Source organism: Musca autumnalis, unplaced genomic scaffold, assembly GCF_047663935.1.
Source record: "Musca autumnalis isolate F117 unplaced genomic scaffold, ASM4766393v1 scaffold_467, whole genome shotgun sequence".
Lineage (NCBI taxonomy): Eukaryota > Metazoa > Arthropoda > Insecta > Diptera > Muscidae > Musca > Musca autumnalis.
In genome coordinates this window covers 50,578-69,110 of record NW_027412052.1, presented here as the reverse complement: position 1 = coordinate 69,110, position 18,533 = coordinate 50,578, and the positions used below count along the sequence as shown (strand labels likewise).

General features: G+C 37.3%; 1 long non-coding RNA gene across 1 annotated transcript in view; it reads left to right on the top strand.

Annotated features, from left to right (window-relative positions):
- The first annotated feature begins 552 nt into the window (after nt 1–552).
- Nucleotides 553–18,533, top strand: part of LOC141404582 (uncharacterized) — a 61,488-nt gene continuing 43,507 nt past the window's right edge. The window contains exon 1 of the long non-coding RNA XR_012413053.1: nt 553–2,362. This is a non-coding gene — a long non-coding RNA (uncharacterized lncRNA). The remainder of the gene's footprint in view (nt 2,363–18,533) is intronic.

The following is an 18,533-nucleotide window of genomic DNA, read 5'->3' as shown; positions in this document are numbered from 1 at the left end:
TTTTATAATACCTCTCTTATTATCTTCCACTCTCTCTTTTTCTCTGGAATTAGATAAAATGTTTAGCAGAGAAACTATTTGCCTGGCTCAGAAAACAGGAGAAAAGTTAAACTTTATTTATAACTTTTGAGAATCTTTTGGATTCTCTCTTGCTCTGAATGGAGAGCGATTGAATTATAACAACAACCTGTTTTACCAATTTTCAAAATTAAATGTCACAGATAGAGGGTGACATTTCTCTCTCTCTCTCTGTGATATATTAATATTTCCTTTCCTAAACCTTCAGTGAGTGACATTTCGCTCTCTCTCTCTTCCTCTCTCTAGTTCTTAATATTTCCTTTCCCAAGCCTCCTTTCCGGGGTCACATTAAAAATTGTTAATGCCAACCAACGTGGGCCACAAAAAGAAAGCTTCCGCGAGCGCAATAAAAAAATACACATTGACTGGTTTTGTTGTTCGTTGCTCTGTCAAGGTACTCATTTGCTATACATTTTTCAATTTTTATGAAACTCCGTCATACATCCCTTATTGTGCTTTCATCCCTTCTGGCAGTGTTTCCAGTTCAACTGCAAAGTGAAGACGTGTGGCGAGTGAACGGAATTCGGGATTATTATTGCCTTTTTTCGTCAGGGTGTGAATGTTTTCATTTAGAGAAGAAATTAAATATTGATAAGCAAAAGAATGTCAAGACGAAGAAGAAATAATAAAGTAACAACTACAATGTTTTGTAAAGGAATTTAAATGGGTTATGAAATATTTGAATGAAACAAAGTTGAAAATACATGGATACAAGTAGTGAAAATCATCACAAAATAAAGCCTACTTTTCGGCAGTGTTACATATTTCAATGCTGTAACATACTTTTAGTCCGCACAATGAGTGTTATGTAGAAATCAAGAAGAAAAAGAAGAAGCGTCTGATAGTGAAAGGCAGCAATTTGAGAAAAAATGATATAATTAGAATGCAAAAAGTGGCGAAAAAAGTGAACTTAAAAACGGCAACAAATCCTGTTTTTCATTTAACCTCAAAACACACAACAAAAATCCATCTTATCATTATCAATGACAAAGCTTGGTGATGCACTACTCGGTGATTTTGATATTTAAATAAATTTCATGAATAAAAAATAGCAACAACACCAACAACGTGAAAATAAAAATTCATCAGACATATATACTTACACACACTGTGATTTTAATGAGTGTAGGTCGTGCATTTGAATGAATTTGATGCCTACATTTCCAGCTGAGAGTAGTGGTGATGAAAAGTTGACAGAAGAAAGTTAAAATGCAAAAACCGTATCAAGGTAACATGCAAATGTGAATAAAGTGAACAGAACTGAATTTAGTTAAAAGCAAATGAGAACAAAATAAAACAGCATCTCATCATCACAGAAACTAGGGGGAGCTAAAACTAAACCTAAACCCAAGGCATGTCAAAGTGCAGCCTACCGTTATAGTGAAACCCTACAAAAATGAGTTCAAATGGTTGTTCTGGTCAGAAATGAAAATAAAAGGAAGAACAAAAAAAACTAACAACAATAATATATAAAATTTAGCTTCCAATTACCACGAAAACAAGGTGGAATAACACTTTTTATTTTTCAACGAATCTATTTGAATTATTACTGAAGCGTGGTAGTAGTAATGCAAAGCCTTTGAAAGGAAAAAGTACCGTATAACAAAACGAAACTGATAAATATAAATACACAAGGCCTCCACGAAAACAGTTTGAACCATGTAAAAAGCTCCGTAATAATATTTAAAGGTAATGCGTAACAAACAAAAAGCGGCTCAAATTTAAAAAAAAAAGTTGAAGGCTATCAATAACAACAAATCACGTGAATAGTATCAACAAAAAAATTCTATTCTGTTGTTTCGTCAAATGAAATAGACGATCAATCCAATATTTTTATAAAGCAGAAAACAAACGCACTACCTACACACGTGTGTAACACATTCAACTCCAGTGAATCCTTCAACAACTCCCAGACCATCATCATCACCGTCGTCGTTGTTGTCATAATTTGTATTCATGTTGCTATAGTCGTAAAACCCGCCTGCCGGTAATAAGTGCGTGAGCGTACAACACGCGCTTACACACGCAAATACCACACATAACAAAATATTCTCTATTCAAGGACTACAAAAAACCAAAAAAACTTAAATAAAAAAAATCATACGAAAGCAGAAACCTCCCATCAACCTACATTGTTCGCCATATGTGAAGGTGTGTAACCACTTTGGCCTGGGCTGTTTGGATATTAAAGGATAACATATTATTATTACGAGGACATTGCGAACAACAACAATAACTTGTTAAGCATTTAAAACAACCACACAACAATAACAATAAATACAAGGTAAGGCCTCCTCACTTCAGGTGACACACATAAATATCTAATGACCGAGGTCTGTTGAACTCATGAGTGTCAAGAGAATTAACCACAACTTATGACAGGGAAAATTATTAATGGGGGAAATGACCTCCTACGGAGGTCTTCTATTCTATAGAAGCCACCTGCGGAGATTTCTATTCTATAGAAGCCACCTACGGAGGTCTTCTATTCTATAGAAGCCACCTGCGGAGATTTCTATTCTATAGAAGCCACCTACGGAGGTCTTCTATTCTATAGAAGCCACCTACGGAGGTCTTCTATTCTATAGAAGCCACCTACGGAGGTCTTCTATTCTATAGAAGCCTCCTACGGAGGTCTTCTATTCTATAGAAGCATCCTATGGAGGTCTATTTTTTATAGAAGACTCCTACGTAGGTCTTCTATGCTATAGAAGCCTCCTACGGAGGTCTTCTATTCTATAGAAGCCTCCAACGGAGGTCTTCTATTCTATAGAAGCATCCTATGGAGGTCTATTTTTTATAGAAGACTCCTACGTAGGTCTTCTATGCTATAGAAGCCTCCAGCGGATGTCTTTTATTCTATAGAAGCCTCCTACGGAGGTCTTATATTCTATAGAAGCCTCAAACGGAGGTCTTCTATTCTATAGAAGCCTCCAACGGAGGTCTTCTATTCTATAGAAGCCTCCCAACGGAGGTCTTCTATTCTATAGAAGCCTCCAACGGAAGTCTTCTATTCTATAGAAGCCTCCAACGGAAGTCTTCTATTCTATAGAAGCCTCCAACGGAAGTCTTCTATTCTATAGAAGCCTCCAACGGAGGTCTTCTATTCTATAGAAGCCTCCAACGGAGGTCTTCTATTCTATAGAAGCCTCCAACGGAGGTCTTCTATTCTATAGAAGCCTCCAACGGAGGTCTTCTATTCTATGGAAGCCTCCAACGGAGGTATTCTATTCTATGGAAGCCTCCAACAGAGGTCTTCTATTCTATAGCAACCTCCTGTAATGGCCATTTATAGCAAACACAACACCGACATTTTTTTTTTTTGTCATTCCTTTAATATTCTCTTCTAATAATTTCATAAACAAAAACTCAAAATATATCGCTTTACGAAATATATAGGCCACAACTCATAATATCATTGTTCTTAATCCACCCGGAATTCGGCTTCCATAACATTCTTTCTGGCATTTAATCCATTACTGGCACTGCTGATGACATCACTGCACTCATCCAATCTTATCGTCTTCCTCATCCAGGAGTAATAACTCTTTTACCAAATATTCCCTCTATAAAGATATTCTCTATTAAGATATTACTCCAAACTTCTTTTTTTATTTTGATCAATTACTCAAAATTGTAATTTATCATTATTGGTTTTTTGGTTTTACTACTCCATTCATTTTTTCCCCTCTTTTGTTTTGCTCAACCACTACGTGTGGGGTAGTATGAACAGCGAGAGTTTCTGTACTGTACAGACAGACGTAAACTAGCAAAGCATAACATACGAATGAAAATCGCTTAATTGCCAATACTGAACAGGAATCATTTAGAAGAATATTCATATTCAATTTGATGTTTTCCTTTCTATCGATTTCAATAAAAAAAGAACGTGGGTTTCGAGTAAATTGACAACTTGATTGAACTTCCTTTTTATAATAACTCTTGAAGAAACAAGTCCTCTAAAAATCATCTGAAATATTTAAAAATATTTTTATAATCAGTGAATAAAAATTAAAATATATTCGTTTTTAACAAATTATAAGACCATTTAAAGGTAAAACCACTAATATTTGTGAAATTTTCGTGAAATTAAGAAAAATACATTTCTTAGGTTTTTAAATCGAAGCCCTGGAAATAAAAAAGTACCACTTCGAATTAAATTATTGGGAACAATTCTACCACAGGGTAGAATTGCGTCCCCCATTCCGAATTACCAGCTAATAAAGTGTCTCCCAAACCGACTGTGTATCCTCCAACAAATTATTAATAAAACAAGAAGTCTCTTCATATTTCCTGGTCAGTGTTGGATGAACGTTTTGCCACCTTTAAAGGAGATCGAATACATCCCACAAATCTTGGGAAGAAATTATAAGAAATATAAAGCGACACACTTGTGAGCGTCAAACATAAAGCCTATGAATTTACTCACATAATTGGGGACAGTATTGTGCATTTCAAGAGCTTGTGACACCCAATTCCCCGACTAACCTCATTTTGTGAAATCCCCCCTTGCATACATCTCCAAAAATCTACGGTGAAGTCTTAAATCATTGAACCTTAATCCCTCTACGATCACCTCAGCAACAAATTTTAATAAATTGGAAATCTATATTCAATTTAATTTCGCCCTGACGAATCTACAACACAGAATCATCTTTACAATACATTGCAACGCCGAAACAATCCTCCAACAAGGACCAATGTTCTACTAGCTGAAAACTAGGAAAGATTTGCAACGCTAAACTTCGACTAAACATCAAATTACATTTCAATCCATATGGGATATTAGAAATCTTGAGTATAAAATATGATATATTAATAGCGATTCATATACTTTAATCATAATCATCATTTCACTACAGTCGGTGCAAGAAGAATAATTATACCATAAATAATCTAATTGTTTATTAGCAACCACAGCAGCAGTTCGTGTAGAAGATCTTCCACATGGCAGCATGAAGGTGGTAAGTTTGTAAGTAACCTTAATTATCATACCTCTTATTAAAAAAAAAAAAACTCTTCTACTTGCACTGATAATGAATAAATTAATAATTCTCAGAGACTAGATTAGTACCCAGAGATTTTTGTATTCTCTATTGCTCGCTCCCCTTTTTGGGTTAATTATTGTTTTGTTTGCTTTGCATAGAGGACACAAAATTCTTTTATTGATTAACACTCCATTTATCTCTGATATTGTTCTTACTGATTTTTGCTTCTCATGAAGTATAAAAATATGTTTTGTTTTGCTATTGAAATTCAGTAAACAAACCACTTTTGCCAAGTACACTACGTACCATTATTACACAAAATCTAATTTGAATTCATATAACTATAAGAATACATAGTTGATTGTAATTTTAAAGATTTAATATAATTAACATAATGCTACTAGTTTAAATATAAATATTATTGTATTATTTAATTAGTCCCTCCTTAAAATGATTTGAAAAAAACAGAATAATAATGGATTGCTAAATTAAATTAAAAGGTGTTTTCCTAGGTGTACCTGAGGAGGTAAAGAAACGGACGTAGGGGTTCTAGATTAACCGTATTGCCACTAGAACGTTGGTAGGCGTGGGTCATGAGGCTCTTTCCCTCAAACCATCAGAGGGAATAGTACAAAAACGATCAGAAAAGTTGTCCATATATTTTTACATCATTTACAGTGATATTTTTATCCATTTTTTTTGGTTCCAAATAATAGCCTTTAGTTCCATTTTTTTTTTTAAATAAAAAGGGAGTCTTTTTAATTTGTGTACTGGGGAACACGGTGGCAGTAGAGAAGGACCCGAACCCCCACCCGACTGTAGCTGGCAGTATCATAGGCTCCCGCAGTCCTACCTCTGTTGTCATTCCCCGATGCTAGTAATTTAACATTTATGTAAAATGCATCAAAAAGCCTTTTGACTTTTAGCCGGTACATTACAAATTTGGCGCCCAGAACGTGGGGCCCGAGGAAGGTCAATGTACCTGATTTAGGCTCTAAAATCCAGTTTAAATGTTAGGGATATTTTCATGAAATTCGATATTTCAGAATACTTGGTGAAATTTAAGTGGAGCTTTAGCTGCTTGCGTTTACGCTGAGTATACTAACCCTTAGATATTTACCAACACTTTCTGTTAACCGTTGATCAGGTCAATTTCCTTTTCATTAATTCACGAAATATAAGATTTGATTAGATTTCATAGAACATATAATTATTAACATCTATTGATAACTGGAATTCATATATTCAGCTGATTGTGATTTATGACCGTCATCAATATGATAATAAACGTTTATATATGTTACAATAGGTAGCATGTAGCTTATTGATTTTTGATCAAAATAGTGTTTCATATACAATAACCCAGAATTTACATTTTTCATAATAAGCTTTCTGATCATTTTATAAAATTTTACTCCTCAGGAAACCACGTAATGGAAACACCTATTGATAGACATAAAGACATTTTGTTAGTATAAACAACATTTCTCTACTAAAATTTCCTATAATATAATTTGAATAATTCGTTAAGTATGGCTTCTGAAAGCACAACTCCTCCACCATCTGCCCAGGCAGATAATACTTTCACAGATTTCTCTAATAATGATCTTACTACTTGTCACATATGTAATGAGGTAATGAACGATGGAGACAAATGTATGGTCATAAGTGGTTGTACACATATATTCCACAGATCGTGTATTGAAAGTAGTTTGTCATCCTCTTCGGAGTGCCCTAATTGTAAACACACCTGTCAGCTTTCAGACCTCAGAGAGTTTACAATGCAGACAAAAGCTACCAAAGCCTATAAAGGGCCTTCTACCAGAGGTAGAGGAGCTATGTCGAAGCATTACTATACACGAAGTAGTGCCCAAAAAAACTTACCCTCGGGTTATAACCCACAGGCAATATCAAACACAAACATTTTTGACGACATTAACTTTAGTCCAAATAAAGATTCAAATACTGGTCCATATAATCAAAAGAATACAGTTCCTTCGAATAGTAATGCTAATACAGTTGATTATGGCGAAATAGGCAGATATATTGATGAAAAACTCAACAAATTCTTTCAAAATTTACCTTCTATTGGCACTCAGAGTAATTCAAACCCAGTTAATGCCCAATCTGACGCCCCATGTACGTCAAACAAGAATTCTCACAATATTCCTCCAGCTAGTAGTCAAAATGGAAATCCAACTAGGAGTGGTGCCAATGCAATCAATGGACAACAAAATATGAACCAATCTGAGCTATCTAATATTCCTTCCCCATCCTTTTTTAATTCAAATACCTTCGTCAATATGTCTCCGGACAAAATTACTTCAGTTATACAACATTGGAACCTTAAGTTCGATGGATCTACCACCGGCTTAAATGTTCAAGAGTTTTTATATAGAGTCGAATCATTAACAAAAGTTAACTTTAATGGCGACTTCAGTGTGATATGTAGTAATTTACACATTCTGCTCACAGGGAAAGCTAGAGATTGGTTCTGGCGCTATCACAAGCAAGTGAAATCCATTATTTGGACCGAATTTTGTGATGCGCTGCGATTCCAATATCGTGACTTCAAATCCTCTTTCGACATCCGTGAGGAAATTCGAAACCGAAAACAGAGGCCAAATGAGAATTTCGACGCATTTTTCGATGCTATTACTGTCATCATGGACAGATTACCTACTCCAATGTTGGAAGCGGAAATAATAGAAATTTTGGCGAGGAATCTCCGTCCTGAAATCAGGCAAGACCTCCTTTATGTGCCAATTCTCTCCTTACCCCATTTGCGTAAACTAGTTCAAATGCGGGAAAATTTTCTCGCAGATGAACATGTTCGAAAAAATCTTTCAATGCGAAATTTGAATCCAAATGTACCGCAACGTCGATATGTAAATGAATTGGACTTTCCGGAGGACAATTCTACTCCTTTCGAAGAACAAACGGACAATTTTGTTGAAGCCTTCGAAAGAGTTGACAAGCCTTGCTGGAACTGCAATCAGCTTGGCCATCATTGGCATGATTGCTTAGCAGAACGTACAGTCTTTTGTTACGGCTGCGGAACAAAAGATGTATATAAGCCGCAATGTTCCCGGTGTCAGGCAAAAAAACATAATGTTCCAAAAAACCCAAAAGTATCGGGCCCACAGATCGATTCCCTCTAATGTGTAGCCCAGAAAACATTAATAAATCCTGTTCCAATGATAACCAAAGATATTTAGTTCAGTCTGATTTAACAAAACCTGACATTAGCTCTACTTTAAGCACAATTCCAAAATCAATTACAATACTAAAGAGAACAACACAACCCAATCAACATTTTGATGAAGATTTTTCTAAATTGATATACCCCAAACTTCCCTATCACAAACGGTGGGAAAACTATGTCGAAAAGCGTAATGCTATATTTAATGTTCCAATTGTATCTTCAAATAAGACACCCAAACGCTCTACAAAACGTCTTAAACAGTTTTTCAAAAGGCGCAAGCTTTGTCACCAACTTTTGGTTTCCTCAATTATTTCTGACCCCAAAGATATGCGTTATTACGCAAAAGTGTCTTTCTTAGACTTTTCTGAACTTGGACTGTTAGATACGGGAGCCAACGTTAGTTGTGTAGGAGGCGAATTGGCGAATACCGATTTTTCAAAATACACCAACTTTAACAAGTGCAAAACCTACGTCAAGACGGCTGACGGAAACACCCAAAATGTTCTCGGTTGGCTTCATACAGAGATATGCTTTAAGGGTCAGAAAAAATACATCAAATTGTTTGTCGTCCCTACTATCTCCCATAGACTCATCCTGGGAATAGATTTTTGGACGTTATTCAATCTAATGCCAAATATAGTTAGCGCTGTAGATGCTGTAAGCTGTAAGATAAATGATCTACCTACATTACCAGGAGTTTTGAATCTTGAAGAAGATGCTCCTATTACCACAAAGACCGATTCCTATCCCCTTTCTGAGACTGAACAGGCACAACTAAAGGCGGTTATAGAACTTTTTCCGAACTTTGAGAAGCAGGGATTAGGTAGGACCCCCCTTATCAAGCACACTATCGATGTAGGTGACGCAACACCTATAAAACAGAGATTTTATCCGGTTTCGCCTGCCGTTGAAAAGGTTATTTTTAATGAAATCGATAGGATGCTTGAATTGGGAGTAATAGAGCCGTCAAAATCCGCTTGGAGTTCTCCTATGAGGCTCGTGTTAAAGCCCAACAAAGTTCGTCTTTGTCTCGACGCAAGAAAGGTCAATTCGGTAACGAAGAAAGACGCCTACCCCTTGCCCAATATTGACGGCATTTTCGCTCGTCTGCCAAAGGCAAACCTTATTTCCAAATTGGATCTAAAGGACGCCTTTTGGCAAATTGGGTTAGAGGAAAAATCGAAGGAGTATACGGCTTTCACAGTTCCGGGGAGGCCATTGTATCAGTTTGCGGTCATGCCCTTTGGGCTTTGCAATGCGCCGCAAACAATGTGCCGCTTAATGGATGAAATAATCCCCCCGGAACTGCGTCATTGCGTCTTTGGCTATTTAGACGACCTTATAATCGTGTCGGAAGATTTTCCAACACATGTAGAACTCCTAGTTCGAATATCCTCTCAATTCCGTAAGGCAAATTTGACTTTGAACATATCCAAAAGCAAATTTTGCGTTACGGAAGTAAACTATTTAGGATATGTCATTGGTCATGGTGGCATTACCACGGATTCCAGCAAAATCACCGCCATAACCAACTGGCCCATTCCTCGGAATTTAAAGCAAGTCAGAGGGTTCCTCGGCTTGGCCAGTTGGTATAGGAGATTCATCCTGAATTTTTCCTCAGAGGTATCCCCAATCACTGATGTTTTGTCGACTAAAAAGCGATTTCACTGGACGGAAGAAGCTCAGAAAGCATTTGAGAGGATAAAGTCCCTTCTGACTTCCGCACCAGTTTTGGCAAATCCCGATTTTTCAAAGAAATTCATTCTGCAATGCGACGCCAGTGATTTTGGGATAGGCGCTGTTCTCGTCCAGCTGGATGAAAATGGGAACGAGCGCCCAGTAGCCTTTATGAGCAAGAAGCTCAATTCTTCGCAACGTAATTATAGTGTTACGGAGCGAGAATGCTTGGCTGCCGTGGAAGCCATTAAGAAATTCAGATGCTACATTGAGTTACAGGAGTTTGAAGTGATAACAGATCACTCCAGCCTCCTGTGGCTCATGAAGCAGCCTGATTTGAGCGGCCGTTTAGCCCGTTGGGTTCTGAAGCTCCAGGGCTATAAATTTTCAATTAGCCACAGAAAAGGCAAAGAAAACGTAGTGCCAGATGCACTCTCCAGAATACCAGATGGAGATGTTAGTGCATTAGATATTGCTGAGCCCTCTGTGGATTTGGAATCTCCACATTTCAACGATCAAGATTACCAGGAACTTAAGGAAAAGGTAAAAACCAATTCTTCAAAGTTTCCTGATGTAAAAATCGTCGATGGCTTTGTGTATTATCGTACCAGTCATTACACAGGGGACGAGACACAAGAGGAACAATCATGGAAATTGTGGATACCGTATCATTTACGAAGAGATACAATATCTCGTTCTCACGATGTTCCAATTGCCTCACATGGAGGTATGCAAAAAACCTTAGGGTTGCTTCGTCGTTACTTTTTCTGGCCAGGAATGGTCAAGGACGTTAGAGAATATGTAGGACAGTGTGAGACATGCAAAACGACGAAGGCTTCAAACCAGATTTTAAAACCACCTATGGGTTCCCCAGCTGTCTCTGATAGACCTTTCCAACGATTATATATCGATCTGCTTGGGCCGTACCCAAGAAGCAGAAACGGTAATATAGGCATCCTAATCGTGTTAGATCACCTAACAAAATTTAATTGGATTTTCCCACTCAAAAAGTTCACATCTGCTCTTATACAAAAGTGCCTTGAAAAGGACATTTTCCATATCTATGGCGTGCCCGAAGTCATTATAAGCGACAACGGCAGCCAATTTCGTGCTAACGATTTTAACGCATTTTTGACTACTTATGGTGTGAATCACACATATACGGCGTATTATTCTCCCCAGGCTAACGCCTCGGAGAGAGTAAACCGATCTCTAATAGCTGCCATACGAGCGTACTTAAAGGGTGATCAACGAGAATGGGATGTGAAACTAAGTTTCATAAGTTGCGCTTTGCGTAATTCCTGGCACCAAACCATTAATTGTTCACCTTACCATGGTTTATTTGGTTTCGACATGGTAACGCATGGATCAGCTTACCAATTAATGAAGAGCCTTCAGCTTCTCAATGAACCTACAGCTCAATTAAGCAGAGATGATAGGCTTCATCTAATTCGCGAAGATCTTAAAAAGTTCATAAAAGCGGCATATGATAAGAATCAGGCTCAGTATAATTTGCGCACAAGGCCTCAGTCATTTAATGTCGGTCAAGATGTGTTCCGGCGTAACTTTAGTCAGAGTAATATGGAAAAGTCTTATAACTCTAAACTTGCTCCACTTTTCCTGAAGGCTAAAGTTCGCGAAAAAGTAGGAAATCACTACTACATTTTAGAAGACCCGCAAGGAAAACTGGTCGGAACGTTTCACGCGAAAGACATTAGATCGTAAATGTCCTTCTTTCGTCTAATTTCCATTTGTAAAACAAGTAAATTATCCGATTTTGTAATGGCCATTTATAGCAAACACAACACCGACATTTTTTTTTTTTGTCATTCCTTTAATATTCTCTTCTAATAATTTCATAAACAAAAACTCAAAATATATCGCTTTACGAAATATATAGGCCACAACTCATAATATCATTGTTCTTAATCCACCCGGAATTCGGCTTCCATAACATTCTTTCTGGCATTTAATCCATTACTGGCACTGCTGATGACATCACTGCACTCATCCAATCTTATCGTCTTCCTCATCCAGGAGTAATAACTCTTTTACCAAATATTCCCTCTATAAAGATATTCTCTATTAAGATATTACTCCAAACTTCTTTTTTTATTTTGATCAATTACTCAAAATTGTAATTTATCATTATTGGTTTTTTGGTTTTACTACTCCATTCATTTTTTCCCCTCTTTTGTTTTGCTCAACCACTACGTGTGGGGTAGTATGAACAGCGAGAGTTTCTGTACTGTACAGACAGACGTAAACTAGCAAAGCATAACATACGAATGAAAATCGCTTAATTGCCAATACTGAACAGGAATCATTTAGAAGAATATTCATATTCAATTTGATGTTTTCCTTTCTATCGATTTCAATAAAAAAAGAACGTGGGTTTCGAGTAAATTGACAACTTGATTGAACTTCCTTTTTATAATAACTCTTGAAGAAACAAGTCCTCTAAAAATCATCTGAAATATTTAAAAATATTTTTATAATCAGTGAATAAAAATTAAAATATATTCGTTTTTAACAAATTATAAGACCATTTAAAGGTAAAACCACTAATATTTGTGAAATTTTCGTGAAATTAAGAAAAATACATTTCTTAGGTTTTTAAATCGAAGCCCTGGAAATAAAAAAGTACCACTTCGAATTAAATTATTGGGAACAATTCTACCCACAGGGTAGAATTGCGTCCCCCATTCCGAATTACCAGCTAATAAAGTGTCTCCCAAACCGACTGTGTATCCTCCAACAAATTATTAATAAAACAAGAAGTCTCTTCATATTTCCTGGTCAGTGTTGGATGAACGTTTTGCCACCTTTAAAGGAGATCGAATACATCCCACAAATCTTGGGAAGAAATTATAAGAAATATAAAGCGACACACTTGTGAGCGTCAAACATAAAGCCTATGAATTTACTCACATAATTGGGGACAGTATTGTGCATTTCAAGAGCTTGTGACACCCAATTCCCCGACTAACCTCATTTTGTGAAATCCCCCCTTGCATACATCTCCAAAAATCTACGGTGAAGTCTTAAATCATTGAACCTTAATCCCTCTACGATCACCTCAGCAACAAATTTTAATAAATTGGAAATCTATATTCAATTTAATTTCGCCCTGACGAATCTACAACACAGAATCATCTTTACAATACATTGCAACGCCGAAACAATCCTCCAACAAGGACCAATGTTCTACTAGCTGAAAACTAGGAAAGATTTGCAACGCTAAACTTCGACTAAACATCAAATTACATTTCAATCCATATGGGATATTAGAAATCTTGAGTATAAAATATGATATATTAATAGCGATTCATATACTTTAATCATAATCATCATTTCACTACAGTCGGTGCAAGAAGAATAATTATACCATAAATAATCTAATTGTTTATTAGCAACCACAGCAGCAGTTCGTGTAGAAGATCTTCCACATGGCAGCATGAAGGTGGTAAGTTTGTAAGTAACCTTAATTATCATACCTCTTATTAAAAAAAAAAAAACTCTTCTACTTGCACTGATAATGAATAAATTAATAATTCTCAGAGACTAGATTAGTACCCAGAGATTTTTGTATTCTCTATTGCTCGCTCCCCTTTTTGGGTTAATTATTGTTTTGTTTGCTTTGCATAGAGGACACAAAATTCTTTTATTGATTAACACTCCATTTATCTCTGATATTGTTCTTACTGATTTTTGCTTCTCATGAAGTATAAAAATATGTTTTGTTTTGCTATTGAAATTCAGTAAACAAACCACTTTTGCCAAGTACACTACGTACCATTATTACACAAAATCTAATTTGAATTCATATAACTATAAGAATACATAGTTGATTGTAATTTTAAAGATTTAATATAATTAACATAATGCTACTAGTTTAAATATAAATATTATTGTATTATTTAATTAGTCCCTCCTTAAAATGATTTGAAAAAAACAGAATAATAATGGATTGCTAAATTAAATTAAAAGGTGTTTTCCTAGGTGTACCTGAGGAGGTAAAGAAACGGACGTAGGGGTTCTAGATTAACCGTATTGCCACTAGAACGTTGGTAGGCGTGGGTCATGAGGCTCTTTCCCTCAAACCATCAGAGGGAATAGTACAAAAACGATCAGAAAAGTTGTCCATATATTTTTACATCATTTACAGTGATATTTTTATCCATTTTTTTTGGTTCCAAATAATAGCCTTTAGTTCCATTTTTTTTTTTAAATAAAAAGGGAGTCTTTTTAATTTGTGTACTGGGGAACACGGTGGCAGTAGAGAAGGACCCGAACCCCCACCCGACTGTAGCTGGCAGTATCATAGGCTCCCGCAGTCCTACCTCTGTTGTCATTCCCCGATGCTAGTAATTTAACATTTATGTAAAATGCATCAAAAAGCCTTTTGACTTTTAGCCGGTACATTACACTCCAACAGAGGTCTTCTATTCAAAAGAAGCCTCCAACGGAGGTCTTCTATTCTATAGAAGCCTCCAACGGAGGTATTCTATTCTATGGAAGCCTCCAACAGAGGTCTTCTATTCTATAGCAACCTCCAACGGAGGTCTTCTATGCTATAAAGGCCTCCTACCGAGGCCTTCTATTCTATAGAAGCCTCTAACGGAGTTCTTCTTTTCTATAGCAACCTCCAACGGAGGTCTTCTATGCTATAAAGGCCTCCTACCGAGGTCATCTATTCCACACAAGCCTCCAACGGAGGTCTTCTATGATATAGAAGCCTCCAACTGAGGTCTTCTATTATATAGAAGAATCCAACGGAGGTCTTCTATTCTATAGAAGCCTCCAACGGAGGTCCTCTATTCCACACAAGCCTCCAACGGAGGTCTTCTATGATATAGAAGCCTCCAACGGAGGTCTTCTATTATATAGAAGAATCCAACGGAGGTCTTCTATTCTATAGAAGCCTCCAACGGAGGTCTTCTATTCTATAGAAGCCTCCAACGGAGGTCTTCTATTCTATAGAAGCCTCCAACGGAGGTCCTCTATTCCACACAAGCCTCCAACGGAGGTCTTCTATTATATAGAAGAATCCAACGGAGGTCTTCCATTCTATAGAAGCCTCCAACGAAGGTCTTCTATTCTATAGAAGCCTCCAACGGAGGTCTTCTATTCTATAGAAGCCTCCAACGGAGGTCTTCTATTCTATAGAAGCCTCCAACGGAGGTCCTCTATTCCACACAAGCCTCCAACGGAGGTCTTCTATGATATAGAAGCCTCCAACGGAGGTCTTCTATTATATAGAAACCTCCAACGGATGTCTTCTATTATATAGAAGACTCCAACGGAGGTCTTCCATTCTATAGAAGCCTCCAACGGAGGTCTTCTATTCTATAGAAGCCTCCAACGGAGGTCTTCTAATCTAAAGCAGCCTCCAACGGAGGTCTTCCATTCTATAACAGCCTCCAACGGAGGTCTTCTATTCTATAGCAGCCTCCAACGGAGGTCTTCTATGCTATAAAGGCCTCCTACCGAGGTCTTCTATGCTATAAAGCCTCCTACCGAGGTCTTCTATGCTATAGAAGCCTCCAACGGAGGTCTTCTATTCTATAGGTATTTTCTATAGAAGCCTCCTACGGAGGTATTCTATTCCATAGAAGCCTCCAATGGAGGTCTTCTATTCTATAGAAGCCTCCAACGGAAGTCTTCTATTCTACAGAAGCTTCCCACGGAGGTCTTCTTTACTATAGAAGCCTCCTACGGAGGACTTCTATTCTATAGAAGCCTCCTACGGAGGACTTCTATTCTATAGAAGCCTCCAACGGAGGTCTTCTATTCTATAGAAGCCTCCAACGGAGGTAGAAGCATCCTATGGAGGTCTAATATTTTATAGAAGTCTCCTGCGGAGGTCTTCTATTCTATAGAAGCCTCCAACGGAGGTCTTCTATTCGATACAAGCCTCCTGGGGAAGTCTTATATTCTATAGAAGCCACCAACGGAGGTCTAATATTCTATAGAAGCCTCCTAACGGAGTTCTTCTATTCTATAGAAGCGTCGTAACGGAGTTCTTCTATTCTATAGAAGCCGCCTACGAAGGTCTTCTATTCTGTAGAAGCATCCTATGCAGGTCTAATATTTTATAGAAGACTCCTTGCGGAGGTCTTCTATTCTATAGAAGCCTCCAACGGAGGTCTTCTATTCGATACAAGCCTCCTGGGGAAGTCTTATATTCTATAGAAGCCACCAACGGAGGTCTAATATTCTATAGAAGCCCCCTACGGAGGTCTTATATTCTATAGAAGAAACCTACGGTAGTGTTATATTCTATAGAGGACTCCAACTGAGGTCTTATATTCTATAGATGCCTCCTACGGAGGTCTTCTATCCTATAGAAGCCTCCTACGGAGGTCTTCTATCCTATAGAAGCCTCCTACGGATGTCTTCTATCCTATAGAAGACTCCAAAGGAAGTCTTCTATCCTATAGAGGTCTTCTGTTCTATAGAAGCCTTCTACGGGGGTCTTATATTCTATAGAAGCCCCCTACGGAAGTCTTCCACTCTATAGAAGCCTCCTACGGAGGTCCTCTCTTCTACAGAAGCCTCCCACGGAGGTCCTCTCTTCTATAGAAGCCTCCCACGTAGAGGACCTACTCTATAGAAGCCTCCTACGAAAGTCTTCTATTGTATAGAATCCTCCTGCAGAGATTTTCTCCTGCGGAGTTCTTCTATTCTATAGATGCCTCGAACGGAGTTTTTCTATTCTATAGAAGCCTGTTCGGAGGTCTTCTATTCTATAGAAGCCTCCAAAGGAGGTCTTCTATTCTATAGAAGCCACCACCGGAGGTCTTCTATTCTATAGAAGCCACCACCGGAGGTCTTCTATTCTATAGAAGCCTCCAACCGAGGTCTTATATTCTATAGAAGTCTACTAAGGAGGTCTTCTATGCTATAAAGGCCTCCTACGGAGGTCTTCTATGCTATTGAAGCCTACTAAGGAGGTGTTCTATTCTAGAGGTTTTTTTTAGAAGCCTCCTACGGAGGTATTCTATTCCATAGAAGCCTCCAACGGAAGTCTTCTATTCTATAGAAGCCTCCTACGAAGGTCTTCTATTCTATAGAAGCCTCCTACGAAGGTCTTCTATTCTATAGAAGCCTCCTACAAAGGTCTTCTATTCTTTAGAAGCCTCCTACGGAGGTCTTCTATTCTATAGCAGCCTCCTACGGAGGTCTTTTATTCTATAGAAGCCTTCTACGGAGGTCTTCTATTCTATAGAAGCCTCCTACGGAGGTCTCCTATTCAATAGAAGCCTCCTACGGAGGTATTCTCTTCTATAGAAGCCCCCTACGGAGGTATTCTATTCTATAGAAGCCCCCTTCGGATTTCTTATATTCTATAGAAGCCTTCTACGGAGGTCTTCTATTCTATAGAAGCCTCCTACGGAGTTCTTCTATTCTATTGAAGCTTCCTACGGAGGTCTTCTACGCTATTGAAGCCTCCTACGGAGGTCTTCTATGCTATAGAAGCCTCCTACGGTGGTCTTCTATTTTATAGAAGTCTCCTACGGAGGTGTTCTAATTTATAGAAGCCTACAACTGAGTCCATATAATTTTTAGAGGCCTCTAACGGAGGCCTTATATTTTATAGAAACCGCCAAAAGAGGTCTTCTACGGAAGTCTTCAATTCAATAGATTAGGTCCTCTGTTGTGTAGAAGCCATTAATGTAGGCCTTTAATTCTATAGAAGCCTCCAACGATGAACTTGTCGGAATGATTCTACCCACATGATACATCTGTAGCGATTTTTGTATCGATTACAAATGTTTAATGGATGTAACTTCGGAGTCAGTTGTTAATTATCTACCGTTTAAACAGGGATATTCATTAACTAACATAAAAAGAGAGATAATGCAAAATATATTAAAATCGTAATCATTAATTGTTCCTTCATAAAGTGACAATATTTTTAATAGCATATATGCATGTATGACTTTATACACATACTATACTTCGCATACTTCGTATGCGGAAAGGGAATAATACACAAATAAACGGGATGGTTTTTGTTATCAGGGGATAAAAACCTTCTTGTAATACAATAGCGGCATAGATTTATGTTTTTTAATATACTTTCTAAAATGTCAAGAATTAAAAAAATGTTTCAAAAGATACGTTTGACTTTTTGATTTTAGTGTATTACTAGAAACCGCATTCGCGTTAACATGAAAGCAATAGTTCACTATTCAGTACACTTTTCCATGGTATTACATGTAGAAACCTTTTATATATTTTAAAGGCGGATTTTCATAAACATTCAATTTCAATTAAACACCTGCATGGATACAACTGTATATATCAGTTCCGACATTTTTCAACATTGAGTGAGTATGGATATGTAGAATGTAGTTTCAGTTACAAGTTGATACTGATACTTTTTCAAACAGGTATGATATGAGTTGGTATAGACAGAAAAAAATGAACATATTTGTTTATATCTGGTTTGTACAAACTGATATAAATGGATATTGGTGTGATACAATAAGTATTTATTGTATGTAGCCCAAACAAAATAGGAATTGAAATAGAAAAATTCCCACAGAGCTGAATTTTGGTTGAAATGTAGGATTTGT